Genomic DNA, 13,030 nt, shown 5'->3' with positions numbered 1-13,030 from the left:
GCATTCCTGAGCACAGGAAGTCTCAATCTGTGTGTAGGAGTGTTTGCTGCTGGAAGTGTGTCTGTATGCTGTGTTGAAGGGTGACCCACTGCTTCTCCAGTATTGTTGAGTGTGAAGTGACTGCCTATTTTTTGGAGAGAAATGACCTCATCCATGCCATTAGCAGAATTGGCAGAGTGATCAGGGCTGGCTTCTTCAGTATGATGTCATTGGACTTGGAAAGCTTTGTTCAAGTTTCAACTCGTGTTTAAGCATGCGCTTTTGCTTGCCATCCCATTCAGAGATTCTAATCTCTGAATCAAAGTTGGGTTTTTTCAGCAAAAAGTGTGGGCTGTGAGAGAGGCTGCCTTTGGCCAGTTTGAAGTTCTAATTAGTTTTGTTTCCTGTGTCCCTATGACGGTAGTCAACAGTGAATACTTGAGGAAGGACTGAAGCATGGAACAAGAACCTGATTGTAATTCCCCAGTACGCTTTCTCAGTTAGCTTGCCACTTCCCTGTGTTCCATAGTCATCATAGAATCACAGAAAATCCTGACTGGGAAGGGATCCACTAGGATCATCAAAGTCCAGCCCCTGGCACTGCACAGGACAGCCCCAGGAATCACACCATGTGACTGAGATTTACTGAGGTAGTGAGGTTTAATGAGATTTACTTCCACTAATTTTCTTAATTGCTTTTGTATTCCTATAAATTCATGGCATTCACTCCATCCCATGGGAGTAGTTTTCACAGTGTAACTGAATTGTCCCCTTGGCAGGGATTTCTTTGCTCAAGGAACAACGCTACATGTTTACCTTTGCCATGCTACTTATGGTTTCACAGATCATCTTGATTGTCCTCGCCTCTGGTCAAAGAGTAACACTGTTTGAAAGCCATTGCTGAACTTTGGTCATTTTTTGTTGCCCTTCTTAAACCTTTTCTTACTCTGTTCTATCTTCTCAGGTAAGAGGAAGTCAGAAACATAACTTGCACTCACCAGGAGGTGGGACAGTAGTTTTTTTTCTCTGTACCTTGATGACTTCTGATACTTGTTTGGTTTTGGGGATTTTTTTCTGGTGGTTTTTTGTGTTTGTTTGTTTGTTTGTTTGGGTTTTTTTGTTTTGGTTTGTTTGGTTGGTTTTGTTTTTCTTCACTTTTAATCACCAAGTCAACATTTTCATAGTTATTACTGCAGTGATCTTGCATGTCCAGTGGTAGTTCAGATTCAGTGTCAGTGAATGCAGTATGAAACTTTTCCTCATTTTCTCGGTTGCTGTGTACTTAGCACTGAATTTAATATGCCATTTTTTCACCAGTCATGAGGTCACCAGTATCATGAGGTCCTTCTGAAGCTCTCTGCAGTTTGCTTCTCTAAAGCCTTCAATAATTCAGTGTCAGTAACCTCTCTTATCAGTTCTTTGAGATCACTTGAGATCAGGTGTATGTTGAACAGCATGGGCTCAAAGTGCTTCACTGGGACCTGCCTGCAATGCGACTACATTCTTTCCTTTTCTTTCTTGTCTTTTAAACTTGTTTATCCGTATGAACACGTTTTTTAATTCTTTTTTTTTCTCTCTCTCACAGCAATTTAATTAAGAAATTCGATGTTTATTGTTTGTGTCTTCCTTATGCACATGCTTATAAAATTCCTCAGATACACTCTCCAATAGGTTCATGAGTCATGACTTTAGAAAATAATTGTGTTATCTTCTGTAACGGGTTACTACAGTTAACATTTCAGCTGTGTCATACTTGAACTCTGTTTTATTTGTGGGTAAAGACCATCTGGTGCTGGTAATTAGCCAGTGTTATTTTCCTAAATTTGTGTTACAATGTTTTACTGAAATTCAGCGTGAGATAACTCCTCTAGAGTCACTCCTGTAAATCCTAAAGAGGTAATATATAATCAGAAGGAACCTCAAAGATCATCTAGTTCCAACCTTCCTGTCAAGGGCAGGGATGTCACTCATTAGACCATGTTGCTCTGAGTCCCCATCCAACCTGGTCTTGAACGTTTCCAGGGATGGGGTATCTCTAACTTCTCTGGTCAATCTGTTCCAGTCTGTAACCACCCTCACAGTAAAAAATTTGTTCCTAACATCTAATCTAAACCTGCCCTCTTTCCATTTAAAGCCATTACCCTTTGTCCTATCACTATCTGTGCATATAAAAAGTTCCTCTACCTCCTTTTTGTAAGCCCCCTCAGGTATTGGAAGGTCTCAATAAGGTCTCCCTGGAGCCCCCTCTTCTTCAAGTGAAGCAGGCCCAGCTTTCTCAGCCTATTTTCATCAGAGAGGTGCTCCAGCCCTCTGATCATTTGTGTCACTCCTCTGGATTCACTCCAACAGGTCCATGTGCTTCTGCTGAGGACCCCGGAGCTGGATGCAGTGTGGAGTGTCACCAGAGCAGATCAGAGGAGCAGAATCCTCTCCTTGCCCTGCTGCCCACACTGCTTTTGATGCAGCCCTGGACACAACTGGCTTTCTGGGCTGCAAGTACACACTGTTGTAGATGATGCAACACTGTGAAAGATAGATGCACTTTTCACTTTTTTGTTGTGGTCTCTTCTTCAGTCACTGCATTTACACGTTAATTATTGATCCTATGAATTTGGCAGACCTCCTACTACTGAGAAAAGAGTAACTTGGTTTTATGCCAGTTTAACAAGTTGTTCCTCAAAAGCCTTTCCTGGGCTACTGTGTGCTCACTGTAATCTTACATCAAATATGACTCGGTGGGCCTGGTTTGATTTTTTTAATGTATTTCCTAGATAGACATGTCTTTAAATTGTCAAGGAATTCATTATTTTGTTAGAATGATTGAATAAAAAAAGGGTTTAATACATTAATTAGTTTAGCCTTTATTACAGTGTTTTTGCCTCTTGCAAACACTTTAACTGTTGACTTATATCTTTGAAGCTTATTTTTTTAAATAGCTGGTTTCCTTTCCCTTTACATTTAGTCTCACTTAAAGAAAATGCAGTTGTATGATATGTGGGAAGGTACTGTTCCTGCTCCTGTGGTTTGGTGTATCTGGGGAATAGCAGAATTATCTCTGCAGCATTTGGAACCAGATCCTGCACATTCCTCATAACCAAGTCAGCTTTGCCTCTTGTGCATTTTCTGAGTAATTGCTCTGCAAGGCAATAATTTATGTGTTTCATGTGTAGCTTTGTATCTTACACAATGCATAAGCATAGGAATAGTTGGCATCCTGATTGTTCAGTTTGCAGGCTCTGACCTCCAAGCCTCTTTCAGGACGTGACTCTCGCTCTTCTGCTCATGGCTGGTCCCATGTACCACAATTTGCTCCTCTCTCTGCCTAGAACTTGAGTCCAATGGAATCTGTGTATTTTATATGGAATCTGTTGTTTCTCAGTGCATGCATGTCTCACTCCCTTGTGCATGCAATTTTCATCCATTCCTGTTCTGCAGCCTGTTGGTCCCTACGTCCAGGTGTTCAATATACCTGTCATAGTAATATCCTTCATCAAATCCGTGTGTGTGCATGTGTGTATATGTTAAGACTTCTAGTCATCTTTACAGAGTGCACCTCTATCCTATGTTCCTCTCAGCCTGGTCAACGAGATTGTCTTTTTTGTCTCTGTGCATGTCTCACTTGGCCACAGGGCAGAAAATTATATGAGTGACAGTCATGCAGATGTCTGCATGGGAAGCCTTTTACCTCTGGACCAACTTCCATCTTAATTTTGTTTTGTGTGATATCCAGCAGATGTATTCAGTTTCTTCCTCTCTTTCACTGTATTGTGACTGTGGCTTATTCATGATGGGAGGGGGCTGCAATCATGGTGACTTCATGTATTGCTGTTAGCATCCAGCTGAAGAACTCTCTGAGCACATCGAGCGTATTCTCAGTTTCTAGCACATGGATAAAACTGCTGAGACACACAGGCTGCTGCTGCTTATCTAAATTTTTTTGGTCTTGGGCAAGTTGAGCCAGGGAAATCGCTGGTGCTAACATTGTCAGATTGCCCTGGAGCGAAGCTTCGTGCCTAACCCAGCCTCAGCAGGGTCCTGGTGCCCTTGAGGAATCACTGTTACTTCAGGCCTCTGAGCTGTGCCTCAGCTGATTTTCTCTCTTTTTGCAGTATACAGGGTATTTGTTTTGAGGCTGATGCCATGATTGGCATTTTGGATATTGTTTGTAGGATAAGCAGACTTGGCCTTTTCCTTTACGCTGTTATAGCACATAGGGAAGGGAGTTAAAGAATGTCCAGATCTCTGTCGACTTTGCCTTTGAATGCAAATGCCACTATTGCTACTAAAATTTACATATATATATGTAAATTTTGCTTCAGCAGCATCAGTGCAGCTTTAAGACCCTTCTATTCTCTTCTGATACCTTCCCTGTACTGTGGAACTCAAAGGATCTGATTGCCGCATGTGGGCATCTCTGCTTTTCTTTGCCTTTTAACTATTTTGCTTTTTAGCTTTGCTGCCAGTCTCTGTTGGGTTCCTTGATGGAGTAACTCCCACTTCACAAAAGCACATCAATTCTCTCTTGGAATTCAGGTGAAGAGAAAGTGTCTGGGGCTCTGACACCGTTGCATCCTGACAGTTTAATGTCATGGTGTGCTTTGGTAAACCAAGGCAGGAGCATCTGTGCTCTCTAGATAGCATTTTATAACCATTTATCATGGTTAGCAAAGGACAATTTTGGTTTTATTTCCCTTCCCCCCCTTGTGCAGTTACGGTGACTCTGAAAGTGGAGGATTTTCTGGCTTAAAGGCTGTATTGGAAGAGCCAGTGTGAGTTTTGAAGCACTGGCTCCTCTCACTCCAGTTCACATTCAGGGCCCCAGGTCACATTTGAAACTGCAGAAAAGCTTCCCACCATCCCTTCCCCCACCAAGAGGTTGCCCCAAGGGCTGTTGCATAAGATCCTAATGTGCATGAGTGAAGCAAATGCTTGTTTTCTGGCTGATTTTTTTAGGAAGAGCGAGTATCTCTGGAGGGTCAGTGGTGTGCCCAGGAGGGTCAGTACTGTCTGCCTCCAGGGTGTGTGTTTTGATGGGGTACCACAGTGCAGCATTTCAGAAGCTGAGTCTCATTAGACTGTTGACTTTCTTGTCAAGGTTTTGCACTGACACTGGTCCTCTGCTTCTTCACAATTTAATTATTAATTACTATTTTAAAAAGCCCTATCTAGATGCAGCACTCTCTCTTGAACTCTTTGAAACCTCACGTAGTATTTCTTTGTTTCCCTCCCATTTAGTGTTTTCTGGTTTGTTCTTTCTTATATTTCCACCCCTTTTGTTGTGTTCCAGTCCATCATGCTGTTTCAGCATCCCAGTGACCCTGAAGGCAGCCAGATGATGTGAAAGGAGGAAGGGCAGCTGTTGTAATTCCTCAGTTAAGCTGCTACAGACATTCAGTATAGCAGACACTGCAAACCATCAGCAGTCCTTTGTCTCTTCATTCTCCTAAAGAGCTGCTTAGAAATGTTAAACAACTACTGTAATTACCCAGCCTTTCTTAAATACTTTTTCCTCTGTGTCCAACTTCCCACAGATGCCATTCGTTTCTGAATGAAACAGCATAGGCACAAATGATCTGTCCTTGAGCTATTAATTTATTTCTCCTCTGACCTTCTGTACCACTTTTAAGTATTTACGGTGTCAGGAATACTGGTTTCAGCGTGGCTTTTATCTGCTTTTGGCTTCGCTTAGTTTAATAGGTCCCTTATCAATGCACCTCCTGTCTACCCTCTGGCAAGGGCGTGTGAGAACAAGGAAAAAGTAGTTTTTAGTGCTGGATACAGACACTAATCTCAGAAGTTATGGTAATGGCCAGGTCTTCAATACAGAGCCCTAGTTTTACCCATTGGTTTAGTGTAGAAATCTAGTTTCACTGGGAGATGTGCAGCAATTCCAGCATACCGAGGGCAAATAGTTCGAAGAGAACTATTAAATCTATTTTAAATGCTCTTTCTAAAGTAGAGACCTCTGCGAATTTGCCCCAACAGAGCAAATCCTTGGGTCCCTTATCCCAGGAAGAGATTGTTCTTACTCCCCTTTAGAATGTCCTCAAAGTGTAGCCACCTGCCTTTGAAAAAAAAACCAACCAAAAAAAACCCCAAAACAAAACCAAAACTAAAAAATAATTGCCAGAAAAAGTTGACTAATCTTATATCAAAAGAACAGAAAACATGAAGTAAGCAGAATTATTCAACCGAGCTGTCTCTGGGACTTCACTGGACTTTATGAAGGAAGAGAAGGGCCAGTTCTAACTTTTATGGGTCAGCTTTTCTAAAATATGTAGTATATTTCTAACTGTCTTCTTAATACTGGATGTGTCACATTGGAAACTTGGTTCTGACTGTGTGGTTTGTCCCTGTTTTTCCTAAAACTGTGACCCTTCACAGTCATTACAGTGACATCTAAACAGTGAGAGACTGGTTGGCAACCAGTCAATCAATGATTCTTTGTCACCATCAATATATAGTAAATAGCACCTTTTCTTTTTCTCTCTTTGTATTTAGCAAATAATTTGGCATAATTTTCTATACCATTTTCATAGAAAAAGTTCAAACTTTTTATTAATTTGCTTTCATAGTATTCATGTGAAAAATACTTCCTTTTTGTATTGCATTGAAGAGCGTTTGAGAGCTGGAGGCAACTAACTGGTCAAGCAATTTCTAAACATAGACACTTGAGCACATTTTTAAATGGTTACTTTTTCAAAATTTCTGTGCCCTTGTTTGGACTTCACATTCTAGCAGAATCTATTAAAAGCAAATCAAAACAAAGCCACCTACCTGTATTGAACAAGTATCAACCCTGCAGTCCCAAAATGTGCACTTTGAATAGCATGCATGGCAGAGTGAGCTTCTCATTTTCTTTCCTCAACATTGTAAAAAATGAGATTGTCGCAGTTCTCTAAATCCAAAAAAGGTTTAAACAAAGATTTATGCTGTGAAATGTAATCCACAATGAAGTAACCCCATTCCTTGTTTTATTACATGGGCAGAAGGAAACATTCAGTGAAACTGAACACTGTGAAATCAATATCAATCAAAATGAGGATTTGAACGTTTCTAGAAATAAAAAGGCTGTTATGATGTAGCAAAGGAAGGAAAATTTGAACTTTCTTATTACATGGCTTGGACTGAATGTTGGTTTGTTCAGCTGGAAGTGACAGCAGGCTGACATTGGACCTTGTTTGCTTTGAGGTGAACAAGATCAGCTTCTCTACACATCTCTGAAGAGATGTAGGTTTGGTGTAGTTCTGTTCAGAAGGGGCTCTCGCTGCTCTCTCTGGGCCCCACAGACATATAAGGTGCACTGGTCTGGCAGAAACAACTAAGAAGGAGGTGGTTGTGGACAAAAGCTTTGGGCATAATGAAAACAGCTGGGAGAGGTGCATATAGGTTTTCCTCTGTTTTTATAAAATCTCCTGTGTTATACGTGTGTCCCAAGGGAAAGAATCCTTTCCCTGAAAGACAGAGATTTTTTTTTTACACAATTTCCATATCTTAGGAAAAAGCGGGAACAAGGCCAGTCTGTGAGAAATTCTGTTGTGTTGAAAGTGTGCTGTGTTGAAGCTTCAGAAGAGAGCTCCTTCTCCTGGTTCAGTTGATATGGGCCATCCAGCAGTTGCCAGAGGCAGAACCGAGTCAGGTCATCCAAGGGGACCCATGAGTTCTTGTCAGCTTTGTGCAGTGTGTCCTTAAACCTAACATGGATATGTCAGCAGTTGCCTTCTGCATCTGCCTGTAGATGGAGCCTGACTGAAAGTGACAATTCCTGTGATCTGATGAGCTGCTGATGTCTCACAGGCCAAGGAGCTGATAGAAATTATAAACTGCATTGGCAGTAGTGACAGGAGAAGGATTAGACCTTTTGGAGTAACATGACCTAGGTACAACCTTTGTGGGGCTCTTGAGCTGTTGGTCTTGGAGGAGTTGCAGAGGGCTGGTGGAGGCATGAACTGCCAAATTCTCACAATTATGGTAGAGATGGAGTCAGCATCTACCACTCAGCACATTGTAGGACATGCAGCTTAGGGGGAAACATTCTGCTCCTCATCTCCTGCTCTGCCAATGGTGGGGCAGTGCCATTTATCCAAATATCTCAGAAGGGAAAGTCATTCAAGCCCTCCAATAATGAAAGTATCTTGTACCAACATAATCAGTCACTTCTTACTTCTGCAGATGGGAGCAGCAATATGCATGAAAGAAGGGAGATTTATGAAATGTACACTGTATGTGTGCATTTGTAGAATGTTGAATTCAACTATGTTGAAAATTAGTAACCCTTCCAGATCTTCATTAGGCTGGATCAAGCAGCAGTAATATAGATGATGCCATCAATAACATCCTTTCTACCAGTGACACATGGTCTTGCTGCAATTGTAGTTCAGGGTGGGTTGAATTACACATTTCTCATCATGAAAGGGTTGAGATGCAGATTGAGACTCAAAATCTCTTTCTGCCAAGATTCAGAGACATCAGCTTGCTTAAAAATGAATACAAAAGAGTTAAAGAGTTACATTTATCCAGACTTTTAACATTTTTCTCGTGAATAGAATATTTGCCGGTGTCTGCCAACTCTGTACCCTTCATGGCCCTTTCAGATCCTTAGGAAAAAAAGGTTTTCTTAGGAAAGTAAGAAAAAAAAGTCTGTTCAAGTATTTGGAACTCATTCACACAAGGGTTTGCCATTGCTTTAAAGAGATGAAAGCTGTGCTAGCCTTTAATTCTGCATCTGAGATGCCCTGACTTTCAGCAGGGAACAGAGAGACTGTATAGATCCAGGTTTTTTTGTTAATATGGAGATTCTCACCTGATAACCACTGAACACCAGACTGAAAAGCAACCATGGAACGTCTTAAAGAAGGAGCGTCAGTAAAAGGTGTTTCTGATGTGGTATTAAGTGGAATTACTTAAATTTAAAAGTATACTGTAAGTCAGAGATGTTGAAGAGGCTGTACAGCATTCAAATTGTTTTCCGTTTCTTCTTGATGTATTCAATACTATCCTGTCAGTCTCTGGGGGTGTGGATCTGTAGAGATCTTTGTCATAATTCTTACTTCCAGCTGACAATCTGGTATGTTTATGGTACAACACTGAAGAGAGACAGATAACCCTATTTGCTGCTCTATATGTTAATTCTATTTTAGCAATGAAATATGCAGTGTACAAGTATGAAAAGATTTCTAGTAGCATCTGGCAGTTTCCAAAAATTGGGTAGGGAGACAGTTGGAAAAGAGTATAATCAAAATGTTTGTACATCTGGAGCACTTAATCTTTTTTTACTCCACAAAAGTGTTCCTGTCCTTCTTATCCTGTCACATAGTTATTTCTGTAGTTAGAAATATAGAGTAGAAATATAAAGTATAATGAAGTGAGTTTTATTTCAGTAGTGTCTGACCGCTCTGATTTTTCATACATTTGTAATGCAACTCTTTCCACAGTATCTTTATGTGCTTTCATGGTAAAATGGCAAGAAGATTTTGTCTTCTTTCCACCATTCAAATTAAGTTTGCAATGTATTAAAAAAAATATTGGCACTTGTTCTTAGTCACTTCTAGACAAAAAGTACTAGAATATATAAAAGAAACATTGAGAAGATACTGCTTGCAGACTTGCTAGTTTGTTTTCTGCTAGTGAAAGAGATGGATCTTACTTGGTTTTTTAAAATGCATTTATATTGCTTTTAGCAGCAGCAGCAGTAAAAAAAGCCACTACTCATTACTACATTGTCAAACAGAACAACTTTCTTTCTCATTAGAAAATAATTTAATTCTCTTTTACCTAAAATAACTGTGTGTGAGGACTAATGAATTTTTCCAAACTTTCACTCATGCACATTTGTAATCCAGAAAATAGTTTCTTATTTTTCACTATTATTTTCTTGGTTCTAAGTACCCCTTCCACTGGGCTTGTGAGTCTGTTTGCAGAAATATTGGAGAAATATAGCTAATATGATAATCTTAATGCAAACTGACATGCACAGAAATTTACGTCAGAAAAATGAAGCAGGGGACCTTGCTGTAGGATTATATGGCCAGCAAATCCATCTTTCAAACTATGGCTGAATTTGCAAAGTGTGAGTGGTAATTAAAGTTGGCTGACTTGGTCCCCAAAGCAGGGCACCTCAGAAGGACGTGGATTTTTCAGCAGAGCAGGGCTCAGGTGAGTGTGTTTTTTCACTGTTTTTTAATTGACACCTCTTGCTGAGGATCTAGAGGCAGTCACAGTCATTAGTTGCTTATGAAAAGCCTTACACAGTCTTGGATCCATGGATGAAACCATTGTAGATGTGCTGAACTGTGTTTCTTTGGTGACAGAGTAGGTGAAAACAGAAATGTCAATAATTTTGATGCTGAAAGATGGATCTTCTCCATAACATGCTGGAATAAAGAAGTTTAATATACCCAGAACACTGAACCATTCCCACATGACTTTTATCTCCTTCTTCTAACCAACCAGGCTAGATTCCCAGGTGATCAGCCCAGGCTTTGGGAAAGGACAGAAGTGTGAACCAGTGGTGGCACCAGTAAAGGCTTTCCAGGGGGAAAGACAATAGAAGGACCTGTTCCTCTTCTTCCCCTCACACTGCTACCACCCAGTTACAAATGAGAAGAAAAAGCCTGGTCCTGAGCATCTGTGGGATGGAGAAAATGAAGTTTCAATTCCATCTTTTTTGTTGTGGCTTCAGCTTTGTTGCAGTGCACTTGGAGAAGTGCCAGCATTTCACCTACCCCCTTTGCCTACCCTTGCTCCAAGCCTGAGCAAGTTCAGACAGGCAGACAGACAAGGCTTGCATTCTGTGTATCAGACACAAGAAAAATGACTTTCTCCTTCTGAAGGGGCTAAACAGTGTTTGATTTTTTATTAATAACTAAGAAGGAGAGATTGATCTAGCAATCTCCCTTGGCAGGGGAGGGGTAAACCTTGCAGGTGGGTAAGACCCAAGCTGTGCAGTGCCTGTCTGCACATTTCCATCCTAATCCAGCCTCTGATGCTTCCAGAGAAAGAGCACTGTGACAAGCTTAACATGTGCTGTACATACAGTAATTGTGCTTTAGTCAGCTGGCATTACTTTAAACAAACTCTTAGAGCAAAATAGGGGAATTGAATAGAGTGTCTGAGAGTGCACTGCAAGAGGACAATTTAGAAAGGCAGTAATACAATGGTTGCTACTGACTGGAGTCTTGCTCACAGTGAATTAATTCTAATATATTTGCTTCTTTATTTGATTCCACAGTGTTTCCTCTAATTGCATCATTGCCTTGGAGGGACAGTAGTTCTTCATCAGCTCCTTCAAATTGGGTCTGGAGACAATGTGAAAAAATGCTGTCTCCTTTACAGCGAAAGAAGCCAGCTAGAAAAAACCACCAGTCCCTTAATGCCGTTGCTCATTAGCTGTGAAGAGAATGATTGTAGCTGTATTGCTGCAGTGGCTGACTCCTCCATGCCCTTGCCTCTCCAGTCACACTAAATGGGCTTCCAGGCAAGGGAGTGAGTGATGAATATTTATTCTGTTTATTACTTGGAAACAGCACTAACCATAAGCAGATCAGCAAGAGACAGACTGACAGTGTGTGTATGTGTAACTGCTGTGAAAAATGAAGAACATGCACCATGGCTAAATAACTTTGTTCTTGTTTGTTGCTGTAGACACAGATGTCTGATTTTGAGGGAAGTCACATGGGGAAAGAGAGGGGCTGAATTTGACTTAATTAATTTTGTTTTTTAAGCCGACATCACTACGTACTGTGTAAGAGGATTTGCAGGGTATGTAAGCCTCCTCTAGAGTCACAGCTCTCTTCCCACAACTGGAGAAGGGAACGTGAGGTTACATTTAATTTTTGTGTCATATGAGGTTACATTTTTATGTGATGTCTGTGTGCTTGAAGAGCCTGTGCATCTGATGACAGCATGGTAATCGTGGTGTTGGCAGCAGTCCAGAAGGAAGAAACAGCATACACACACAAACACACACACACCCCTCACTCACTCACTCTCCCCCTCACTCCCACACACCCTCCCTGGTTTCAACCTCCTGAAATCTGCAGCTATGTCATCTCTTTGATGAGGTGGTGATTTTTGAAGATGTACTCGAGTGTTTTGTCTGATAGATGCATCACAGCTACAGAATATGGTCCTTTAGCAATTTCCAGCCTCATGAAGTACTCGTAGATCACACAGCACTTTAGCCTCTAATTGGCAAGGTAATGCTGGTGGCACAGACTCTTGAGGAGAAAAGGAAGTGATTAGAACACTACAGCTCATTTTTGTTTTCTAGATCTGTAGCACTCTTTGTGCTTTAGGTGAGCTGGTTTTGGACAGGGGACTTCTGAGTGGTAACTGATTTTCCATAAAGGACAGAACAACAACTGATGGATTTTGACAAACTTCTGCCTGCACTGGAATTAAGGCAGTAACACTGTTCTGGGTTTCTTTTTGGCTCTGCTGGTTCTCTACATCACTTATGTCCTTAGGATACAGCAACTTAACGCATGAAATTCTCCCAATGCTCAAGGTGTCCTAATTGCAAATGACATCTATCCAGAATTCAGTCTTTGAGATGTAGGTCCATGAAAGATGCGATTAATCCTGGATCTATTCCAGTGGATATATTCTGGTATACTATTTACTGGACTATGATTTCCATATAAAGACAATGAAAAATAAGAGGAAAGCTCAGTATAGAAAAGTAGTACAATTTCCTAAGAAATCTTAAGTGACTGAAGATACCAGGACCTAGAGCCAGGAACTTCTATTCACATTATTTAGAAATCCTGTCCTCCCTCATTTACTAGGAAGAATCTTGCTAAGTAGCCTGATTGGGATTTGTGTGATTTTTATGCAGGGCAGACATAGCAGTTATTAACTGCAAACATAATAAACAAAATAAACGAGGAGATATGCTCAAACTTCCTCATTTTAGTGTTTAGATATCTACAGTTTCAGTCCAGCAGACAGAATTCCCTCAGTGGCTGCTGTTTGAAGTGATATTTTCATGAAGCTTTCTCTGCTGTCACTCAAAGTTGCCTCCCCCGTTACCTCCTGCTCCCTCACCTGC

The sequence above is a fragment of the Geospiza fortis genome, unplaced genomic scaffold (genome assembly GCF_000277835.1).
Source record: "Geospiza fortis unplaced genomic scaffold, GeoFor_1.0 scaffold98, whole genome shotgun sequence".
NCBI classification, from domain to species: domain Eukaryota; kingdom Metazoa; phylum Chordata; class Aves; order Passeriformes; family Thraupidae; genus Geospiza; species Geospiza fortis.
This window is presented reverse-complemented; position numbering follows the sequence as displayed.